Raw genomic sequence first — 23186 nt, forward strand, 5'->3', positions numbered from 1 at the left:
ATTCCAGTTAGTTCACCTACAGTGTAATATCAGCGGCAGGTACACAACGTAGTGATTCAACACTTCCATGCATCACCCGGTGCTCCTCGCAAAAGATAGTTCTTAATGTGCAGATATTTCTTTCTCAGGGGGATCAGCCGTGACGTGTGTCAAAGAGAAGCCCCTCTCCCTCCCCAGACACCTTTCCCACTTAAAGTTCTCCTCGTCCTGATCATTCCCAAATATACAAACACACCTGCACCTCCCACTAAGCCATAAGCTGTGGGAAGGCAGGACCCTCCTTTCTTCAGCTCACGCCTGTCTCCCCAGGGCCTGGGCTTCAGACACGCACGAAGTAGGTACTCAATGGATGTTTGCCGAATGAATAAATGAATGAAGGCTGCATCGAAGCCTACCGGATGGTTACTCTCGAAAATATCAGTTGTATGTTTATTGTTGGACATTTGACGGAGTCCCGTCTTTTCGCTTTTGCCAGTGCAACTCCAGTGGCCATCTCCGTACGTAAATGTTCATTTGTTTCGCTGAGGATTTCCTTCGCTGGATGTGGCCTTGTCGGGGAGGGTTTGAAGGCTCTGCAGGGGCCTTATCTCTCAAGGCAGAGACTCTGTCTTACGCATTTGCTGCTCCCAAAGCAAGGAGTCCAGAATGTACCAGGAGCTCAAGAACTGTTTGGTAGACGGACCAGCTAAGTAGCCAGTGGAGCCACGGGAACTTTCATGTCCCATGGGACCGGGCACCTGCCTCATAGGCGCTCCAGGGACCGGGGCCAGGGCGGCTTGGTGCCGTGTATGCCGTGCCTGGTGGCCAGGTGGCCTCACCCACGGAGGCTTGTGGGTGGACCGCTGCCACAGGAGTCATCGTGGCTACCGGCAAGGACAGTTAGGAGCTCAGGCAGCCTAACGAGATGGGCTCTTTGCCCCAGAAAGCATTTTGTGGATTCCACGGATCAGAGGGGACCTTAGTGAAGAAATGGGATTTCAGAGTCTTAACCTCAGAGGCGACAAATGTCTTCAAGAGTCTTCTGGGCTGTCATTGATCGTGTCTGGAGCAAGACCACAGCCGCGTCCTGGCAGAGGCCGTCTGGAGCACCAGGAGGGAGGAAGGCCGGGGCTAATTGGTTATGTGTGTATCTGCTGGGAGGCTGAAGTCTTTGAACGCTGGCTGGAAAGCCGGGTTGGCAAGGCGGCTACTCGCTCCCGGGCTGGGAGCCTAGGACGCTGAGGCGGAGAAAGCCAGCCTTCCTTCCCACTTCCTTCACACGGGCTCTGCTGAAAGTCCCAGTCATTGCTTTTTCCCCCTCGCCCACACATTGCTTGTCTTGGATTTGGGGTCCGTGTGAACGGGAGTTGGTGTTGGTTTGAACACCCAGAGCCGAGCCCCCTGTTTCCCGTGGGCAACATTTACCATCGCCCTGAGTAGCAACATAGGAAAACGTGTGTCGGGAACGCCCGTCCATTTGTGGAACTGTGAGGCTGGATCGCAGGACATTTGCACTTTCTCAAGGAGGGCAGCTTACATGTAATAGACTCACGGTCTGCACATCACGAATGAGTCCAGAAGCTCTTGAGCTCCAGGAGGTCAGGCCTATCAGATAACTTGCTTGGACCATTCCCGCATGGACATGGCTCAGATCAAGCCACCGACCGGTGGCTTCTGGCCCCCAAAGCTCCCCGTGGCCGCTTGGCAGCATTTTATCTCAGAAATGAGTCTCCTTATTTCGGGAGGGAAGCTGCGGGGCCCGCAAGGCTGGTCTTTCTCTTTTCATCATTTTGGTTGGCTGCTCTGACGAGGAGACAGGTATCTTGTTTCTTGCTGGTTTGAGTGCATTTTAAACCCCGAGGGATTCGGCAGAGCTAGATAGGGTTGCTCAGCTCCCTGTTTCCTAGGCCTGGGAGCCCAGAGCGGCGAGGAAGAAGCAGGGTTATGGCAAGACCTTCCACGTCACTTTCAGATGCTCGGCTAGCGGCTCCTGGCCTCAAGTGAAGGGAATCAGCGTCACGGGAGGGAAACTGGCTCTCGCTGGGAGCATTTAAGCCTTTGTCAGGGTCCGGTCAGGGGCCTATTTACTCTGTGTATGTGTGGGGGGCGTCCAGACGAAAGGATACTCTGGCCGACCGTCAGCCACACGTGGCACAACGTCACAAACCGCTAATACCTACCAACCTGCTTCACTCGCCTTTCAGTAACGTCTTGCTTCCCTCTTCAAATCGACAGCAAAAGTCCTAAGTGTCAGGCGGGGGGGGGGCTTGATGATTCAAGCCTTGATGTCACCTATCTGGCTCCCGAATCCCGTCTGAGACCGGGCAAGTTGGGATTTACCAGTCAGGGCACAGAGCTTGGCACCTTGACCTTGAATGGAGTCCTTACAGAGATTTTCCCTTAAGCCTGGCTCCTAAACTTGGCTGTGCGAGAGAGGCCGGATGGAATTGAGGACGCCCAGGCAAATTTGAATTCATATAAACAACGAATAACTCTTTAGTATAAGTACATCTTATGCAATATTTGGGACATACCTATACTAAAGAATGAAATAAGTAGGCATCTGAAAATTCGAATTTCACTGGGCCTCCTGTGCTTTATTTGCTAGACCTGGTAATTGTCGGCTCAACGCTGGAATCATCTGGGAGCTTTAGCACATACTGATGTCTGGGTCCCACCCCATGAAATTCGAATTTAGTTGGTTTAGGTCGGGCCTGAACACTGGAGATTTTAACAGCTTCTCTACCGCTTTTAATACGCAGAAAGAGTTGATAGCCACCGCACTAAAATGGTGACGTCTAAACTGTCCTCAGCTTTGCAAAGCTTCACGTGTTTTTCTTTTTTTTCCATCTTAATGCCCTAGATTCCCTTCCTAGTCTGCTTTACTTAATCCAATATCATAGGCTAGGCAGCCACCCTGCACCTCAGTTTCTCAGCTACGAATAGGGGCATGGAACTGATCCTTCACATTATCCATCAGGTTGCTTCTATGGGCACAGAAGCAGAAACTCTGCATATTCCAAAGGGCCTAAAACAACCAGCCCCAAGCCAAAGAACATTTCTGAGCTCTCATGACTTAATCCTACAAATTCCTGTGAATTCCGTGTTTTCCTCTTTGTTACGCATTTGTGTGTCTGGCTCTAAAAATAAGGAATTTTTTCCCCTCTGCGAGGTTCACATAAGATGGACAGCCAAGGAAGACGCACTCTGTTTAGCCCACAATGTCATGGACCTCCTGGTTCACCAGCAAGATCTCGTACAGGAAGCACACCCGGAAGTTATGCTCGTGTGTGCCGTGCAGTTGGCTCACTGTGTCACTGAGACATAGTGTACTGCCTCCCCTCGCTGGAGAAACACAGAGCTCAGTGTATTGGGCACAGCTGAGTTTGCTATCCACCCAGGTCTCCTCTGGCTCAGGAACAGAGAAGGTGACGAGGAAGATTTCGGCTCAATTCATCATCTCATGGTTTGTGGGATCGAGCCCTGTGTTGGGCTCTGTGCTAACAGCACAGAGCCTGCTGGGGATTCTCTTTCTTCCTCTCTTTCTCTCTGCCCCTCCCTGGCTCGCTCGCTCTCTGTCAAAATAAATACATAAACATCAAAAATTTTTTTTTTCCAGAAGAAACAGGCTTAAAGATGGCTCCAATGGGGCGCCTGGGTGGCGCAGTCGGTTAAGCGTCCGACTTCAGCCAGGTCACGATCTCGCGGTCCGTGAGTTCGAGCCCCGCGTCAGGCTCTGGGCTGATGGCTCAGAGCCTGGAGCCTGTTTCCGATTCTGTGTCTCCCTCTCTCTCTGCCCCTCCCCCGTTCATGCTCTGTCTCTCTCTGTCGCAAAAATAAATAAACGTTGAAAAAAATTAAAAAAAAAAAAAAAAAGATGGCTCCAAATTTAGGAACGTCCGGACTCTCCATCTGTGAGAGGTAAGGGGACTAAGTCATGGCATTTCACATATGGAATTCTGCATCAGTAACAAAAAGAATGAGTTACGTTTTTTTGGTGTTGACCTGGAACGATGCTCATCCTTGATAGTTCGTGAAGAACGCAGATTATAGAATAATGTAGCCTGGAAAATAAATCAGAGAGATGGGTTGAGTGGGTTGGGGATAGAAAGAGATTATTCCACTTGCTAGACCCCAATTTACTTAGACTCATCATCTCTATCACCCGGGAGTTGGTCAGAATGCAGGCCAGACCCCAGCCCTCCGAGTTTAAATCTGTTGTTCAACAAGACGCTTCGGTGTCTGGAATACACATTCAATTTTGCCAAGTGCTGTTTTAGACAACTCTGGGTTGATCAAGGTGTCACAACTATTATGTATTGCTCCTGCAGTCCATGAATGAAACGAAACATTTTTTGGAAAATGTGTTTGTAGAGCTAATTATCTGCAATGCTTGTTGTAATGGTATGTTAACCCAAGTGAGTTTCTACCACCTGTGCTATGTCTCTGCCGAGGACGGACGGCAGGTTGGACCTAAATGAGTTTGCCCCACACGCTCGGCAATGGTTTCTCGGACCTACGCTGGTCCCACAGGACCTGCACGTCCCCACAGGACCTGGATCGAGTGTGACTGCATTCGTCTGCGTGCCCGTCAGGGCCGCAGTAGCTGGGTACTAGGGCTCAGACCCTAGTCTGAGGACCTAGGGCTGGGTACTAGGGCTGGCCTGGAGGACGGTCAGTCCTTCCGTGAGCTCTCCGTATTTGCTGAGTGGTAGAAAAGCTTTGCAGAATTTGGTCTGGTCAGTTAGGAAGCTGGCTAGACCAGGGAAATGCTATGGTTTATTGAATTGTAAATAACGTTGAACGGATCCCTTCTTCTAGCATTTTCCAAAGCAGTCTGTCACAGCCTGCTCAGTGCCTTGGGGGGATTTTTCAGTGGAGAACGAAGCAAGGCTCTGTTGGTTTTACTAATAGGATAAACAGTTCTCCTCTGACTTGCAGACTGGCAGAGGTCCCACTGGACTCTTTCCCTCCACATTTCAATATCCTATAAACCATCCTACGGGAAGGCTGAGCATGCTGGGATAGGGCCACAACGGGGGCTCAGAAAATTGGGGAGGGATTCTCTGGCAGGAACTTCCCTTTGGAAAGAGAAGAAGGGTCTCCAAACAGAATAATGGACTTTTACAAAAGGATTGCCGGGTTGTATCTTTTGAGCCCCCCTGAAAGCCAAGTCTACACTTACCCCAGTGGCCCGTAGGATTCCCTGAGCCCTGTGAGAAACTATCCAAAGGGATCGTTGGGGATTCATGGAGCGTTACCAGCTCACGGAGTTAAAGTGCGCCCGGGTCTAATTAGCAGAATGAAGGATGAAAGCTTTGCCTCCATTGGGAGAGAAATGGTGGCCCCGGATGACCCAGCCTGGCTGCTCCTGCCCGTCTGACAAAGATGAATGGGAAGAGAAGTTCTGCTTTTGGTGAGACCCAATGAAGTGATGTCTGCATTTTACTGAAGGTCATATGCAGACACTTCGCCCTTGCCAGAAGCCAGTGTGTAAACACAACCGCAGAAGAAACACAGATCCTAGGAATGACCAGTCTGTTGACACTCAGAAAACCACACGGACCCCCACATGGAGAGCCACTGGTCCCTCTGATTCTGCAGCGTGTATTTTTACCCCCTGGTAGATGCTCTGAATGTTCTTCACTGAAACCCACAGGCTCTTTCAGTATCAAAAAGTTGTGTTTCCTCTTCCTCCCCCTAACAAAGTCAGTGTCTGTTGTCTTCTGGTTAATTGCCTGGGAATGAGCCATGCTTTCTAAAGCGTGAAAAGAAAACTAATGGGTGTAATTTTGCCATGTGTGGCTCAAGCGTTTGTGCAGAGAAAAGAGGCACCAAATGGAGAAAGTGTCATTGGGGACATCTGGAAGCTCTCGCCCCACGAGAGTACCTGGTTGCTGGGATGTTGACCTAAATTTAGTTGACCTAAATCTGGGAGGGACTGAAAATGAAATCAACTCAGTCCTCATGCCTCACAGACACCAGGCTGTTCCCATGTCCCTGCCCAAGATGTCCCCCACCCCTGGAACACCTTGCTCCTTCCTCTTTGTCACTTTCCCCCCAGTCTGGCCACCTGTGTCTGAAAGTTTTCTGTTATCCTCATAATACTTGGGCAACACTTGCCCCCCGCCAGCAAGGAACGTCACATTTCAAGAAAAAGTAGCCTAGCTGAAAACAAAAATCGTGAGAGGCAATCTTCATCATTGTATATAGCCTGTGAAGAATATACCCAGGGGCACCTGGGTGGCTCAGTTGGTTAAACGTCTGACTTCGGCTCAGGTTGTGATCTTGCCGTTGGTGAGGTCGAGCCCCACGTCGGGCTCTGTGCTGACAGCTCAGAGCCTGGAGCCTGCTTCGGATTCTGTGTCCCACTCTCTCTCTGCCCTTCCCTCACTCATGCTCTGTCTCTCTCTGTCTCTCAAAAATAAACAAATGTTAAAAAAATAATTTAAACAAACACCCAAAGCTGAGTGTGATGGGGGTGGGGGAGGGGACAAAGAAACAGCCATGTTTCTTTAAAATCCTTCTTGGCATTCTTGTCACTCTTAGTGTCTTTCACTTGGATTTCATCTCTATCTTTTCAATCTCAGCTCCCCGTGAAAACATTCCCCAAACTTGGCCTAAATAATCCCTTGACTCTGGGGTTTTACAGTTTGTGGACTGGGGAAGCAGCCTGCCTGCGTGCCTTTCTCTGCTTTCCCGTTCCTAGCTGTGGGTTCCTGGTAACTTAGTCTTGTCTGACAGCTGTAAAACAGGGGCAGAGTTTATATGAGTTAATGCGTGTAAAGTACTCAGAGCTATGCCTGCCACGCAGTGAGTGCTAGGTATGTGTTTACTGTTATTATTACTCATCCGCCCTCCCTCCACTCTACTCTTTCCAACAGCTGGAAGACCCTCTCTTTCCAAAGCACAGTCTACAAGTCACTCTACCCTGCAATTTTCCATCTCTCCTGTACCCTAGGTCTTTCTACGAAAGCCGGGGCTGGGACGAGGAGGAAGAGAGGCAATGGATTATCCTGTAGCGGTTTGTGAGTTCAAGCCCCGTGTCGGGCTCTGTGCTGATGGCTCGGAGCCTGGAGCCCGCTTCAGATTCCGTGTCTCCCTCTCTCTCTGCCCCTCCCCTGCTCACGCTCAGTCTCTCTCTCTCTCTCTCACTAATGAATAAACGTTAAAAAAATGTTTTTAAAGCCAGGCATCGTTGTTCTGTGACCTCTTTTCATCCTCCAGAGAGAACCCCTCTTTCTCTTTCTTGAGCCATGTCTGTAAGTCTTTCTGCTCTTGTGCAGGCCACCCAGTCGACATTATCTGCTTGTCTTTCCAACTGCACCATGAACAGTGAACTCCTCGGAGGGGAGAGAACATGTCTCGTCTATCTTGGTGTCACGACCATGGTATTTGGTGCACGGAAGGCGCTCAGTCAAGTTGGTTCCACGCAACCGAGTGGGACCATCCCTTGCTTACGGAGAAGGCAGCGGTGTTGCGAACTTGGGGAAAGAGAGGCTACGCAGGATGCTGTCAGAGAGGGATGGGGGCTTGTGTCCTCCCTGCTCCGGAGGTGCAGACTACAGAAAACTGCTTCACGCTGGGGAAGAGACGCTCCAGCTTGCAGCAATTGTTTTCTGAAGGACTCCTCGCCCCGTGCGCGAGATTAATGAGTGCTATTGACGGTAAATCTGATAATTATCTAATGACATCCATAAGTGTCTGAAATACTTGGCACCGTGCCTGTGACAACATGGGAACCATTCTCCATTTAGTTCTTGAAATGGATCTGACTCATTTAAAAATAATGACAAACCAATCAGCACCAACAAAAACCATGAGTTGGATAAGCTGCTGCCCCTCTGAGACTACGGGGGGCACGCTTTCCCATGCTGTATGCAGGCAGGCACCCCGCCCCTACCCGACTCGATGTGCCTTTTAAGGAGACAGGAGCTTGAGGGAATGTGAAAGCGAGGCGTCTTTGGAGGCTCAAAGCAAAGCGTCTAGTTAAAATACAACTGGGATGCATTGCCTGGGTGGCTCGGCTCGCTGAGCGTCTGACTTCGGCTCAGGTCATGATCTTGCAGTTGGTGAGTTCGAGCCCCGCATCAGGCTCTGTGCTGACAGCTCGGAGCCCGGAGCCTGCTTCAGATTCTGCGTCTCCCTCGCTCTCTGCCCCTCCCCTGCTCACAGTGTTTCTCTCTCTCTCTCAAAAAAAAAAAAAAAAAAAAAAGAATTAGATGCAACTGGGACAACCCGACCCAGAAGCCACAATGGGGACACTTGAGTCCTGCCACCCTACCCTACCCATCTTCTGCCAGCAGAAGGCAATGCCTGGGGACAGGCACATGGGTAGTACTGGAAAGGAGGCGGTAATGAGGGGTGGGACAGATGAGCATTGCCTGGTCTTTCTGTGTCAAGGTCCAAGGTGACAGAAGTGTCTCAGGTGCTGGGAGGGGACTCCCGCTAAGGTAGACCATGATCGGGCCCACAGAGAAGGCAGGAGGAGGCCGTCACCCGCAGAAGGACCATGTAGGTGCGGAGTTTTGTGGAGAGAGCAAAAAACAAGCTCTATATAGGAGAGTGAGGCCACAAGCTCTCATGGACTTCAGTGTGAAAGGTATGACTTTATCCCCCATACTCAGCTACAAAAATGCCACATTTGGTTTTCTGAGTCATACTGAACTTGGCTTAAACCTCAGTCTTCTCCAGCGAGAATGTACAAAAAGCTGGGACTTACATAATCCTGAGAGCCCGAGGAAGAGCCTGGGGTCACTGGGGGCCTCTGAACTACTGAGGAGACAGGGCAAGAGTCCATCAGAAGACACAGGATGAGGGAGACGAGGTGATCTGGCCAGGTGCTCACAGCGGCTAAGAGACAGGGCCGTGGTCACAAGGTCACTGGTACACTTGCCCAGGTCACAAGCCCAGGTCACTTGCCCTCTCTCCTCCCTCCCCGGCCAGAACCATCCCACAGGATGGCGGCTCTCAGCAAGGCTGGGGTGGGGGGAGCTGCCATGCGCCCACACAACAATTCTGCAGCGCCAGCGTTGTTCCGTCAGCCCGAGGGAAGGTTACGAAAGCTCAGCGAGAGGGCTCCCTGTCTCCACGTCTCGTGCCCAGAGTTCAGAAACCAAACAGGAAGTGAAACTGCAGAACCATCTGTAAGTGAAAAAATAAAGAAATGAGGAAGCCAGGAGGAGGAAGCATCGAAATGAACCCTGATCTGGTAGCGATGACGGTTAAATAGGGCCATGACATGATCAATGATGGGAGCCTTAGTTTTATGAAGAACGGAAAGATCATTCCAGTTGCAACTTTTGCAGTAACTGGAGAAGAGCCAGGCGTACCTAGAGAACCTTACTGGTACCATCCAAGAGGATGTGCTAAAGGCGTTTATGGTCAGAAATACTTCTGTATTTCCTCCAGAACCACCATGAAACTTACAGCAGACGTCTTGCAATACACAGCAAAGCACAGACCAACATTTGATTTAATTTCAATTAGTGGACACCATAGACAGGAAGCAGGGGCCGATGCTATTCTGGAACCAGCCGACACTATGGCGGGTGGGTTGGAGTAGATCTGGACCCCAGGCTGGCCTGACAGTTGTTGAATTTGCACTAAAGTTGTCTTTCTTCAGGGGAATTAGGATGAACTTCTATATGGAAATAGCAAAAATGAGGGGTGGGAGAGGGCTTTGGGCTCACTTGATGGAGAAAATGTTTCAGCCTAAAAACTCTCTCTTCTTCTAAGAGCACATTGTCGGACATCAGGAGGGTCGCTTACTAAGCAGGATCCTTATGGCAACGTTATATGACTTCTTCATGCCAAGTCCTCTGCAAGGTGTTGGGGATATAAAGATTAATTAGACCTCAAGTGCTCTGCCTGCCTAGAGACTATCTCTCATGCACCCAGTTCAGTGCAGTAGATTTAACCCCCTGTGTCCCTACCAGGTACAGAAACTTTAGAACCAGAGTGACTTCATAGCTCATGGGATCATCACTCACGTATCAGTGGTCCTTTGAAATTTAAATAAAATTGACACCAGCCCCTGAGCTCATGATTAGGGGACAGCCAGTGCCTTCTCAAAATTTTCTGTCAATTTTCAGGGTTTCATGGACTCACGGTTCCTTCCGACCCCAAGATCCTGACAGATGTCAAACTCACAAGGCAACAAATATCTCTCTAAGCCTTTCCTTCCTCTGCTCCACTCTGACCCAGATATGGAACTCAACCTTTTTCTACAAAAATATTTCATACCAGTTGGGGTCATATTAAAGAACAAGGGTGTGTAGATGGACACTGAAGTACAGGAACGAATTACCACCAGTCAGAATAGACATTAGCTATAAAAAAAAAACAAAAAAAACCTCATGTGGCCACTGGCACACACAAGCTGAAAATCAGCTATCTACACGAAGCAAATGTAGGGACAACTGATTTTAATGAAAGTACATGGACCTGGGTTTTACACTTAATGGATGCATAACGGAATATTACATGGTCTTAAATTTTTAGGGCTTTCTGTCATATCATGGGAATTCCTCACTGGTTGACTTTCCCAGAAGTTTCTGATCTTCCTCCATATTGCTTGATGCTCTTTCCTTAAGACCCTCTTTGCCAATTCATGCCCATCTTTTTCCTCAATTTTTATGAGGTACAATGTATACACAGTACAATAAGATGTATTCATTTTAAGAATCTAAGTTAGTGAGTCTTGACAAAAGTCTGAAACCAATTAACCAACACAATCACAATATAGAACCACCCAAAAAGTTCCCTCATGCCCTTTTGCAATAGGGATCATTTTCACCTCTGTCTCCAGGCAATTATTGATCTGCTTTAGGTCTTTCTAGTTTGGATTTACCTTTTACAAATTGTACAAATGGGATCATTCAGGTGTATTCTTGTGTGTCTATAAATCTATTCATGAGATTTAATTTCATTGGAAAGACATTCTTCAGTTTATAAACTGAAGAATTTATAAAACTTCAGTTTATAAAGTTTTCCCCTTTCTTGACTATTACAGAAGATAAAATGAACATAGGTGTACAAGACTTTGTGTAGAAATATGTTTTTATTTCTCGAGTAAATACCTAGAAGTAGAATTGTTGAGTTGTATGGTAAGTGTGTTTTTATCTTCATAAGAAACCACCAGACTGTTTTCCAAAGAGGTTGTTCAATTTTACATCCCCACAAAAGATACACAGAGATTTCAGTTCCTCACTATCCTCACCAAAATTAGCCATTGCCAATCCTTTTAATTGTAGCCATTCCATTGGGTATACAACCGTGGTATCTCATTATTATCTTAATATGGCTAGTGATATTAAACATCTTTTCCTGCTTCTTGGTCATTTGTATATATTGTTTTATGAAACGTCTGATTGAATCTTTTGCCCATTTAAAAAATTTGGTTGCTTATCTTTTTATTATTATGTGTAGAATTTGTTCGTACATTCTGGCTACAAGTCCTTTGCCATTTACCTGTTTTGCAGATATATATTTTTTTCCAGTCTGTGGCCCACCTTCCCATTTTCTTTATGCTATCTTGTAAAGAGAATAAGTTTTTATTTTTGACGTAGCTCAATTACGTTTTTTTCTTTTATGATTTTTATGCTCTGTGTGCTAGGTAAGAAATTGACTACTCCCAAATCATCAGGGTTTTCTCCTTTTCTTTTTAGATGTGTTTATAGATTAGCCTTTACATTTTCATGATTGGTTTAACTTTTGCAAATAGTGTGGAGTAAGAGCCAAGAATTATTATTATTATTTTTAATGGATATACGGTACCAGGTTTTGGAAAAAAAATTCTTTTGAGTAGCCTTGATATCTTTGTCAAAAATCAGTTGACCATCACTCTCTGATAGCTTTCAGTGTACGGGTCTCTCACCTTCTTGGTGAAATTTATTTTTAGATATTTCATTCTTTTTGATGTAATTATAAATGGCATTGTTCTCTTAATTCATATACTTCAGTAAAAAAAAAAAAAAATCAGTTGACCAAATGTGAGTGAGTTTCTTTCTGGATTGTATTCTGTTCCATTGGTCTATATGTCCATCCTTACCCCAATACCACACTGTCTTTAACACGGTGGTTTAATATTGTTTTGAAAACAGATAGTGTAGGTTCTATAACCCTGTTCCTTTCTTTCAATTTGTGTTATGAATATTATGCTATGAATGCAATTCTAAGTCCTTAGGTTATTTTAATTTTTGTAGATATTTAGAGTCAGCTTACAAATTTCTAAAAACAGAAACTTTTTAGGATTTGATTGGGGTTGCATCAAATATATAGATCAAGTTGAGGAGAAATGGAATCTTAACAATAGCAAGTCTTTGAATCTATGAACATGGTATAGATCTCTCTGTTTTTTTTAAGGTTTTCTTCAATTTCTCTCTACAATATTATGTGGTTTTCAGAGTATAGGACTTCTATATGTTTAGTTAAATTTGTCTCTAATTAAATTCATGTTTTGACGCTTTCTGTATGTTTTGAGTTTTCTTTTCCAACTATTTGTTGTGGTTATACAGAAATTGGTTATACAGATAGTTGATTTTTTAAAATTTTATGTTTATTTATTTATTGTGTGAGTATGTGTGTGTGTGTGTGTGAGAGAGAGAGAGAGAGAGAGAGAGTTGGAGAGGCAGAGAGAGGGAGGGAGAGAATCCTAAGCAGGCTCCATGCTGTCAGGGTGGCGTCCAACATGGGGCTTAATCTCACAAACCTGTGAGATCAAGATCTGAGAGGAAATAAAGAGTTGGACACTTAACTGACTGAGCTACCCAGGTGCCCCAATAATTGATTTTTTATATTAACTTTTCATGCTGTATCTTTGCTAAATTCGCTTATTAGTTCTAGTAACTTTCTTGAAGATGTGTTCAAATTTTCTACACAAATAATCATGTCACAATATCATCTAAATTGCCAAATTTCTAGCATAAAGCTGTTCATAACATTATTATTTTTATTGTTAGACCTTATTATCCTCCTAATATTTATAGAATTTATAGTAATGTTCTGTTTTTATTCCTGATAAGCAATTTGTATTCCATTCCCCTTTTTTTTTCTTGCTCAGTCTAGTTTTCTGCTTCTTAAAATGTAATCCTCAGAAGCAGAGAATCACTTGGAAACTTGTTAGAAATGAACATTCTTGGGTCTACTCCAAACCTACTGAATTAGAAACTCTGGAGTCAAAGTCCAGTAATCCATTTTAGTAAGCATTGCTGGTGATTCTAATGCATATTAAGTTTAGAAGCCACTGCTTTAGAAAGAAGTTTATGAATTTCATTGATTTAAAAAATATTTTTGGTTTAATTGAATTTCCCTTTCATTTATCCACTTCCTATTTCATTCAGATTTCTGCTGTAATTTTTCTTCTTTCTTTCTTTCTTTCTTTCTTTCTTTCTTTCTTTTTCTTTCTTCTCTTTCATTTATGTTTGATTTGTCCTTCTCTTTCCATCTTCTTAAGGTGTAAGCTAAGACAATTGATTTTAGACCTCTGTTTCTTTCCAATGTGAGCACTTAAGGCATAAATTTCTTTCTAGGCACTACTTTAGGTATATTCCATAACATTTGATATGATTTATTTGCATTTTTATTTAATCCAAAATATATTCTAAACTTATGTGTTATTTCTTCTTTGGCCCTGGTAAGTTTAATTTTCATATATTTTGAGATTAGTTTTCCAGAAAGCTTTCTGCTATTGGTTTCTAATTTAAGTCCTCTGTGGTCATATAATATAATCTTTATGATTTCATTTCTTTTAAATTTGTTCAGAATTTTCTAATGTTTCAGCAGATGGTCTATATTGGTGAATTTTCCTCAGGCAGTTGGAAAGTATGTCCATTCTGTTATTGTTGGATAGAGTGTTCTATAAATGTCAGTTAGGTCAAGTTGCTTGATAGGATTGTACTTACTGACTTACCGATTTTCTTTCAATTACTGAGAGAGCAGTATTGTAATATCCAGCTGTAATTGTGAATTTATTTCTCCTTTTATGTTAGTTTTGCTTCATTTATATTAGGTGTCTACACTGTTAGGATCATTATGTCTGTTTGACAAGTCGATTCTGTCATTATGGAAACGTTCTTACTTCATTCTATAGCCTACTTTGTTCACTATTGATATCATCACTTTAACTTTCTTTTTATTAGTGTTTTCATTATATATATATATTTTTTTCATACTTTTATTTTTACTTATCTATGTAGTTGTAGTGTAAGTGAATTTCTAGACAGTATATATTCAGATCTTGCTATTTGGGTCTTGTGTTTTTATCTGTTGTGACAATCTATCACTTAATTGGAGTGTTTCAATCATTCATATTCAGTGTAATTATCAATAAGTTTGTGTTTATATTTACCAGCTTGCTGTTTATTTTATACTTGTCTAATTTATCCCCCTCACTTTGGGTTTTGTTTTTGTTTTTGTTTTGCCCTTTTGACTTTTTTTGTTGTTTTATTTTATTTTATTTTTGTATTTCATTTAGTGTCTTCTATTGGCTTATAAATTTTTGTTGTACTTCAAGTTCACCATATAGCTTTTTTTTTTTAATTTTTTTTTCAACGTTTATTTATTTTTGGGACAGAGAGAGACAGAGCATGAACGGGGGAGGGGCAGAGAGAGAGGGAGACACAGAATCGTAAACAGGCTCCAGGCTCTGAGCCATCAGCCCAGAGCCCGACGCGGGGCTCGAACTCACGGACCGCGAGATCGTGACCTGGTTGAAGTCGGACGCTTAACCGACTGCGCCACCCAGGCGCCCCACCATATAGCTTTTTAAAAATCGTAGTCTACCTTCAAATATGTTCTATCACTTCATTTTATGAAAAAGATTTGGAACAGTGTGTTTCTGCTTTTCTCTCCCATGTTTTGTGCTGTTGCCATCTTAAATTTTCCTTCTATGTATGTTTAAACTTATATATTTTTTCTGTTTAAACAGTGAATTTTTTCATGTTAATTTGTTTATTTTGAGAGAGAGAAAGAGAGAGACAGAGTACGAGTGGGGGAGGGCAGAGGGAGAGAAATAGAATTCGAAGCGGGTTCCAGGCTCTGAGCTGTTGGTGCAGAGCCTGACGCAGGGCTTGAACTTGTGAACTATGAGATCATGACCTGAGCTGAAGTTGGACACTCAACGGACTGAGCCATCCAGGCGCCCCAACAGTGATGTATTTCTTAAAGACTTTTAAAAATGAGAAAAATCTATTTGTATTTATCCATATATTTCCCATTTCTGGCACTCTTCATTCTTTAGTGTAGTTCTGAATTTCTATCTGATTTCAAAGGCGGTGGTTTTAACAGTGGGTTTGGGGATGGATTGGTGGGAAATAAGGTGAAGGAGGTTGGCAGTAACCCGCTCCTAGAAGACCTTTAGTGCCATCTTGCAGACTTTAAATTACCTGAAAGCAATGCGGGTTACATGACCAAATTTGGCTTATAGAAAGATCACTTTTACATCACTGGAAAAATTTATTGGAGGAGCTGGAGAACACTCAGCTCTCTATTGCAATAAACGGAAAGGATGATCCAGGCCTGGAGTGATGTCACCCCATAGAGATGCAAGAGAAAGAACTGATTCAAGAGAATTTCAGGACCAGGTGGTTGACCTGATGTTTGGAGGAGAGAGACTTGGAGAAGCACGGATGACTTCTGGATTTAATACCTTGGGTGACCAAACATGATCATGACACCAAGCTGAGACAGAGAGCACAGAAGAGCTAGTCTGAGGGAGAGGTGATGGGTTCAACAGTGAACGCATTGCATTTGAGCTGTTTGTGGGTTACCTGACTGGAGGTAGATGAATGTGCAACTCTGAGGAAAGGTCACAGGTAGGCCTTTAAAATACAAAATCGCATCCATGGTATTTGTCAGATCAGACTATTTGCCAAAGGCAGAGTTTGTCAAGGTGTGTGGTAATGAGTCACGTGCATTGGATTCATCTGTAGTGCAGAATAAAGTTGGCAGGTTCCCGGCTGCCAGCGGGAACAAGAGCCTACATTAACAAGCCCCGCAGTTGATACTTAAGTTAAAAAACAAAACGCCCTGATTTAAAAAGTAAGAAGAAATTGAATATGCAAGTCTCCTCTCTTATGTGTTTTCTCTCACGTACAAAAGGTGTGTGAAATCTTGAGAACTGAAGTTGGAAGATACCTGGCGTTGGATGTCAAGTGGAGGGTGAGGAATATGAAGTTAGTAAACAGATCTGCAAAAGGAAATGAGAGAAAGAGTTTGCAGTGCAAATGGAGTTTTATCTTCAAGTTGAAGGAAAAGACACTTTGGAGTCCGCGGGTAATTATAGATGACATGATAACAGGAGGCTACCAAACTGCTGATGACGGCACATATCAGGATGTAAGAAAGCAGCGACGGAACCATCCTTCCTAACAAGACATGCCCATGTGGCACAAGAACACAAGGACTGCCCATGTGGGGTAAGCCCACTGTCATGTCCCTCACAGCGGGACAGAGGATGAATCCTTGGGCTCCATGAGGTTCTTCTTGAGATCAACCCACGAGGTTAGAGTTTCACCTTCTTAAATTCCAGTTGTCTCCAATATAGCTTGTGACTCTGTGTAAAGATTTATATAAGTACTTACATAAAGTGCTTGCGTAACTACTCAAAGATAGGCAGAGAAAAATGCTACACTGGTTGATAGCATGCTATTGCATGGATGTGTTGATATTATTCATGAAATGTAAAGAAAGAAGCTGAGGCCTGCACATTGTTTAATATCAGTTATTAATTTCTCCTTGGAATTATTATTCTCCCTGGAAATATTAATTTCTCCTTGGAGGTTTCGGAAAAATGGAGATCATGTTTAGCACATGAAATACTAATTCAAAGGCAGTTAAATAAGAGGTTGGGGGTGGTTAGCTTTCAGATATTGAAAAGAATTACTATAATTACTAACATTATTGGACATGGTCAATGCCCTGTTTAAAACGTTTTACGTATACTATTTCCTTTAATCTCCCCCAAAGCTCTTCCATGATTCCATTTTACGAATGACAAAGCCAAGGCACAGAATTCTCCCCAGGTTGCAAGCTGGTGAGAAAGAGTCAGAGCTAGGATTCAAGTCCAGGGATGTGGCTGTAGGAGCCTGCACACCACAGACAAGGAGACAATAAAGAATAGACACAAGGTAGGGTCACTGAGAAAAGAATAAAGCTAAAGAAGCGAAAAGGTGCTTTAAATAAAATATTTCTGGCTTACTGGAAAATCGTATAAGAAGCCAAGGTTAAAAAGTACACAGAACAACATGTATCTTATATTTAATGAAAGGGCTTCCATGTAACTGATCTTTAAGACTCCTTGCTAGAATTCCACCATCTGATGATACAAATAAGAAAACTGTGAACCCAGGTATGTTCTGAAAGCTCTCTGGCATCCACGATCCCCTACAATCACTCACTGAGGTTCAACCTGTGGATATACATGAACAGGTCAAGAAATAGGTATGAAATACGGTTAAAACAATTGAGAACAAAAGATGGATGTTAAGATCACCTCAAAATAAAAATGAGAAATGAGGCCTGCAAAGTTCCTCATTAAAGGGGACCCAGAAAAGCTGGGGGAAGTCTCGGGGGTCCCTTCAACTGTTTCTGACGTCGAAGAAATGAAGGGTTTACCGGGAATCAGCACCTGGCTGGTGGAGAGCTACTGAAGACTGCTTGCTTCCTGACCATATGGGCTTACTGCCGGGTGTGATGAAAGCTCCTGGGAGGGCTAAACTGGCCTTTGTTTATGGATTTTAATGAAATTTGGGGAAAGGGAAAAACAGCAAAGTCTGTAGTAAAAAAAGCATCGCCCACTTTAGGAAAAAACTATAGCCTCCCTCACTGCAGTGGATTTTGACTATAAAAATATTTGCAAGTATTTATTACCCTCAAAGCAGGAAGAAGAACTGAAAGAATGAAGCACAGGGCCCATCGAGGCAATAAATGGGGAGAGGCAGGCTGCTTGGAGACCTTCTTCAGGGATCTAGAGGAGGCATCACAGAGGCCTGGGGTTGCCCCGTGGCCTCATCCGCCGGACGAAGAGAAAGGTCTTCCCGGCAGCAGGCAACTTGGGGGCCACGATGAAGGTGGGTGAGCGCACGTCTGTGTGAGTCTGGCTTTACCCTTGTGGGGGGGGGGGTTAAAGGAAACTGGAGTCATATTGGTGAAAAGTCAGGCCTCCAGTCCTCTTGAGTAAAATCGCCAGCAGGAGGCAATAGGTATATTGAACAGCAGTGCGGGTGGTCACACACAATGCTAACCCAAGTGAGATACAGCATAACGCTCAACAGTGCTGGAGGGAAGCACTTCATACAATTCAACATAGAGTGATTTGGGGAGGAGGGTGGTAAAAAATGTTGGAAGACATCAAGGTGTGAGAAGGACCCTTTCAGGCAAATGCAAAATTCAAATGATAAAGGAAATGAAAGAATAATGAAGAGAATGGAGATGTTCCGAAAATTGGCCAAGTGTAATTCTAGAACAGAGGGTATGTGGCCAAGCAATTTTAATAGAGCTGTACATGCTGATGCCAACGGGTTATGTGCATCTTTGTTGGAGATTTTTAAAAATTTGTTTTTATAACAGTACGGATAATCTGATTCAGAGGCAGCTGATATCCACATTTCCTAAGGATTAAAGAGTAATGCCTTTCAAAATACATTTAATAAGGAGCTTGGGGAATGATAAGCAGGGGACATTTCATCTGTTACGGAGGGACAACGTTTGCAATTTTGCACAGGTCACTCTCAACCCCTGATGCGGTGTCACAAACCAGTTACGTAGGTAGTTCACAAATGGCCCTGCAGATAAATAAATATTTGAATGAGAAAGAGCTCAGCTATTAGTGCGGGAGGACACAAGAAAGTCAGAAAAAGTGTTGGTTGTGTTTTAAAAATCCGCAGGAGAAAGTAAGGTGGAAGATTTTAAGTCGGTTTGTATAGTTTTTCAAATGAAAATAGGGAAGCACGAGTAAACAGAACTATAAGCACAATAATTTGATGAAGTCTGTTCAAAGCTAATTTTTATGATTTTAAATTGTATTGTAAGTTTGATTTGGAAGATATTTCTAAAAACACCCTCTCTGAAATAATTCTATCCCTGCACAAACTGGAGATTTCGACCGGATGTGCAGCATCAGAAGCGTCCCCCAGCTCCCCAGCTCCTGCCCCGGCTCTACCCAGCTCCAGCTACAAAAACCTACTATCAGCAGGCTCCTGGCTTCCCAGCCTGAACCACTGAGAATCTGGTTTGTACGGCGTTAGTGTCTTCTTTATTAAACGATGAGGTAGTAAGGTAGAGGTTAGAGACGATGTCTGTAAATTCAGAAGTAGCTCCTCTCTTGTGTTATGATGCCCACACTATAACTCTGGGTTCCCAGCTCCCTACTTGCCATGCCCGGCCCCCACTATGGAAGACAGTCTGCGATGAGGTCCCTTCTCCATGCCTCCATGGTTTGGGTTCCATTCTACTTCAACCCTGAACACAGCCCTATACTGCGCCTCTCAGATCATTCCCGTGAGTCTTTTCTCATAAGTAGACTTAGCTTCCAGGGCTCTTACCTTGACTTGTGTGGATCTCCCAACCTTTGCTAGGGGGCATTTTGAGAATCCTATCGCTGCCGCTCTTAACACCCCACGTGGATGCCAACCCGGCTTCAAGTGGATTTCTCATGGACTGCTGGCCTTTCTCTGCGGGCGGCTACTCTTACCTCCCTCAGTCAGTCTCTGGAGTTCCCGGCAAGTCTTATATCAGTGTTTGTGGGCAGCTGTGGACCATCTTCTACCAGAAAACAAGACATAGTTTGATTCTTCAGGAAGTGATCATTTTCACTGACAGAAAAATCTTTTCAGCAAGGATCTAGAGCTATGGCTATGTGAAAATCTGTATCAGTCAGGGTTCTCCAGAGAAACAGAACCAATAGGAGACTGTGTGTGTGTGTGTGTGTGTGTGTGTTTAGTGTGGGCTGGCATGCCCAAAATCCCTAGGGAGGGCCAGGGAGCTGTAACGGAAACTCAGTTATATGCCTACATTTAATAGGGTGGTTTACAGAAAATAAGTACAAAGCCAACTATTTAAAATCAGATATCAAAACAATTTTCAGGAAAAAAATGTGGTTTTCTTTTGTTAAAAAAAGAGAACATTCTAAAAAATGTATCTTCTTATACCTTGCAGTCTGGCTCAAACGTGAGATGAAGGATAGTATTGACAGGAGAAAAACCTACCAAACTGAATGAGGGGGATGTATTAAAATATTTATCTAAAATTTGTTTGGTTGGAAGGTTTATAGAGCTAAACTGACATGTTTATATAAGCTTGAGAACATTCTGTGGATTGAGTTAGAAGAGACAGCGCGTACTAAATATATAGATTTAAAAGAATACATGTGGGTCAGTGAGGTACGTGGAGACACAGGGTAGATAAAGAGAGAGACTGTCGAGACTCTATGTTCTTGAGATCAGAGCATATAAGCGAGCCAGGAACTTAGTTTGACTCAGAACAAGTGGTCAGAGATCTCAGTTAAGAAACAGGCAATGTCAGAGTCATTCCTTCTTGCCAGGAAATAGCATTCTTTCCTCAGGCTAATGATTTATAACGAGTAGAGCCACCTGCAAATACGCTACAAAATAGGAACAAAGGCGCAATCTTGAAAGTTTCCATGTTGGAGACAGGGCTTGGGGGTGAATTTGGAAGGGATTTGAGAAGAAAGAGACTATGGTGAAGGGTTTGGGTTGGGAATAAAAGAGATACTCATTTGTATCGAAGAGCATCTTGGGCGTGGTACGTGACTGCCATTTATCTTGTCACTTGTCAGCACAACGAAGCCCAGTGGATTCCTGGCTTGTCTGGTATTCTCTCTGGACGGAAGAGGACCCAAGAGGACTAAACAAGATCATGGGTATTAGACCAGTGTTGTAACGTTATTTTAGGGACAAAGAGATCTCTAAAGAGGGATTTGTGGCATTCAGAATAGTTGAGGAGCATAGATTGGACTGACTACACAGGAAGTCCTGGAATGAAATCATACTGAAGAGAACTTGTCTGAGAAGTCGCTGGAGTAATCAGGACATGGTTAAGAGACTAAAGCTCACAATAAGCTGGGTCTGAGTATATGAATAAAGATAGAGGCTGTATACATTATGTTCCGAGCCCAGTTCCTTGGGACGGATGATGAGATTCCGACCGATAACAAAGGGAGAGAAGCTTTTGTTTCTATCTCCTCCAACAAGAAGAAAGGTGGTAAAATGATTTGCTTTATAGTCTCGCCATAAGATGGGAAGAAAAAGGAAAGGCGGGTGGGGAAGTATTAATGAACATTTAGCAATTTCAGATACTTTGTTTTATAAGGACCAAAGTGAACAAACCTGTGCGTGAGCTGAGTCACCATCAGGAATCTGGGAACCATCTGACCCTGGAGAATGGAAGTGGGGCCAGGGGATTAGCGATGAACAAATGCTCTTCCAGTTTTGAAAAAAGGAATTCTGCAAACAACACATTGGCAAATCTGATTTTATTCCAGGGAAGGCTTCTAAAATAGAATATTAAACAGATGGCTTGTGAACACAGAGGAGAGGAAGCAGTGACTCACTAGGGAAAGTCATGCCAGACTCATAATCATCCTCTTTTTTATCACACTCCTAGATTGGTGGGACAGGAAAACTTGGGGGACACCTTTAGAAAATCCTTCCTTGATTTCAAAAGAGCATTTGCCATAGACTCTCATTATAGCTTGGTAAACACAAGAATGAGCTATTAGCTGGAAGTTGGGACAGTGAAGGTGAAATTGTGGCTGTTTGAACAATAACCTCCAAAAGAGTGTTGGTTAATAGGTTGATGTAAACTGGATGAAATGTTGAAGCGAGAGGTCACATGGCTCGGTTCTTGGCTGACTTCAACATTTCATCAGTCGCTTGACTAAGGACATAGAAGGCCACATAAAATTTGCGGATGATACAAACCTGAGTGACAGAAAGAGCTAATATGACAGATGCATGAATTGAGATTCAAAGCTATTTTGACATCTAGAACTCCAGGCAGAAACCAATGAGACAAAATTTAACAAGGACAAATGTAAAATTCTATACTTAGAACTTCATGGATATGGAATGTTAATGACCTGCCCAAATTTCGGACCCCTCGGGCTCTAGCACTGGCTATGGAATCCATGTGTCTGCTGTTTTGCCCCCTGGCATGCCCCTTTAATTTCCCTGGCCTGAGGTGGGAATATAAGAAACTTTTTATTAGTATTTCCAGCCATGATGTTGGACTAGCTCTAAGGTTATTACTGCAATTCTTACTTATACACAGTGTTCACAGTAATTGAATCCCAGATTCTATGGCCCTGATCTCCAGTCTCTCTTTGTGTCCCTGAATCAGCTGCTCATCGCTAGCCCATTTGGATCTCCGTGATAGTTGGTGCTACAGAGCTCAGCAAATGCCCCCACACTGGCCCTGCTTTACTAATTGTCCTTTATCTTGGGCCTTTGTTGGAAGCACGTAACTTCTAAGTTTGATACATGATTTGAATGCACTTCAAGCTCTTTCCTCCCCTAGGCAGGCTGGAAATATAGATTTAGGTCCAAAGCATGAAAGCAATCAGCTAGGTTGAAGTTGAAGCCAGAGATGTGACTATGACCTCCAAGGAAGCAGAGCAGGTGCAGAGTAAATGAAGGGAGCCAAAAACTGAAGTTGGAGGGAAACCAGAGCTGGGGTTACAGTAAGGAGAACTGCCAAAGAAATGGAGAACAAGACGGCTATAATGGTGGGAGGTAAACCAAGAAAGACTACCACAGAAGGCAAAGATGTAGGCAGTTTTCAGGAGGAGGGATCGATCAATAATGCTAAGCACTGCTAAGACGTCCAAAAGGATAAAAGACCTAAAATATTTCTATTGCATTTAGCAAAAGTTAGATCACCAATGACACTGGCAGACAAAGCTTCTGGGTGGGGTGGGGGGGGGATGGAGGAAAAGGCTAATTTCCAAAAGTGAAAAGGGAAGTAGCCTGGAGAAATGGAGACGGTGAGCATCTCCTGCATACTTGAATAAGGAAAGAGAATGACAGGGCAGTAGCTGGATAGGGTAAAGTGTTAGATGAGGGAAGACTGTGTGTGTGTGTTGTTTATATATATGGCTGGTAAAATGCTATTAGAGGGAGAAATGGAAGGTTCATAAAGAAAATGTGGGTTTTTTTGGAGTGTCTTGAGTTTTTTTCTTTTGAATATAT

The sequence above is a fragment of the Herpailurus yagouaroundi genome, unplaced genomic scaffold (assembly GCF_014898765.1).
Source record: "Herpailurus yagouaroundi ecotype Mexico unplaced genomic scaffold, PumYag 202, whole genome shotgun sequence".
Classification (NCBI taxonomy): Eukaryota; Metazoa; Chordata; class Mammalia; order Carnivora; family Felidae; genus Herpailurus; species Herpailurus yagouaroundi.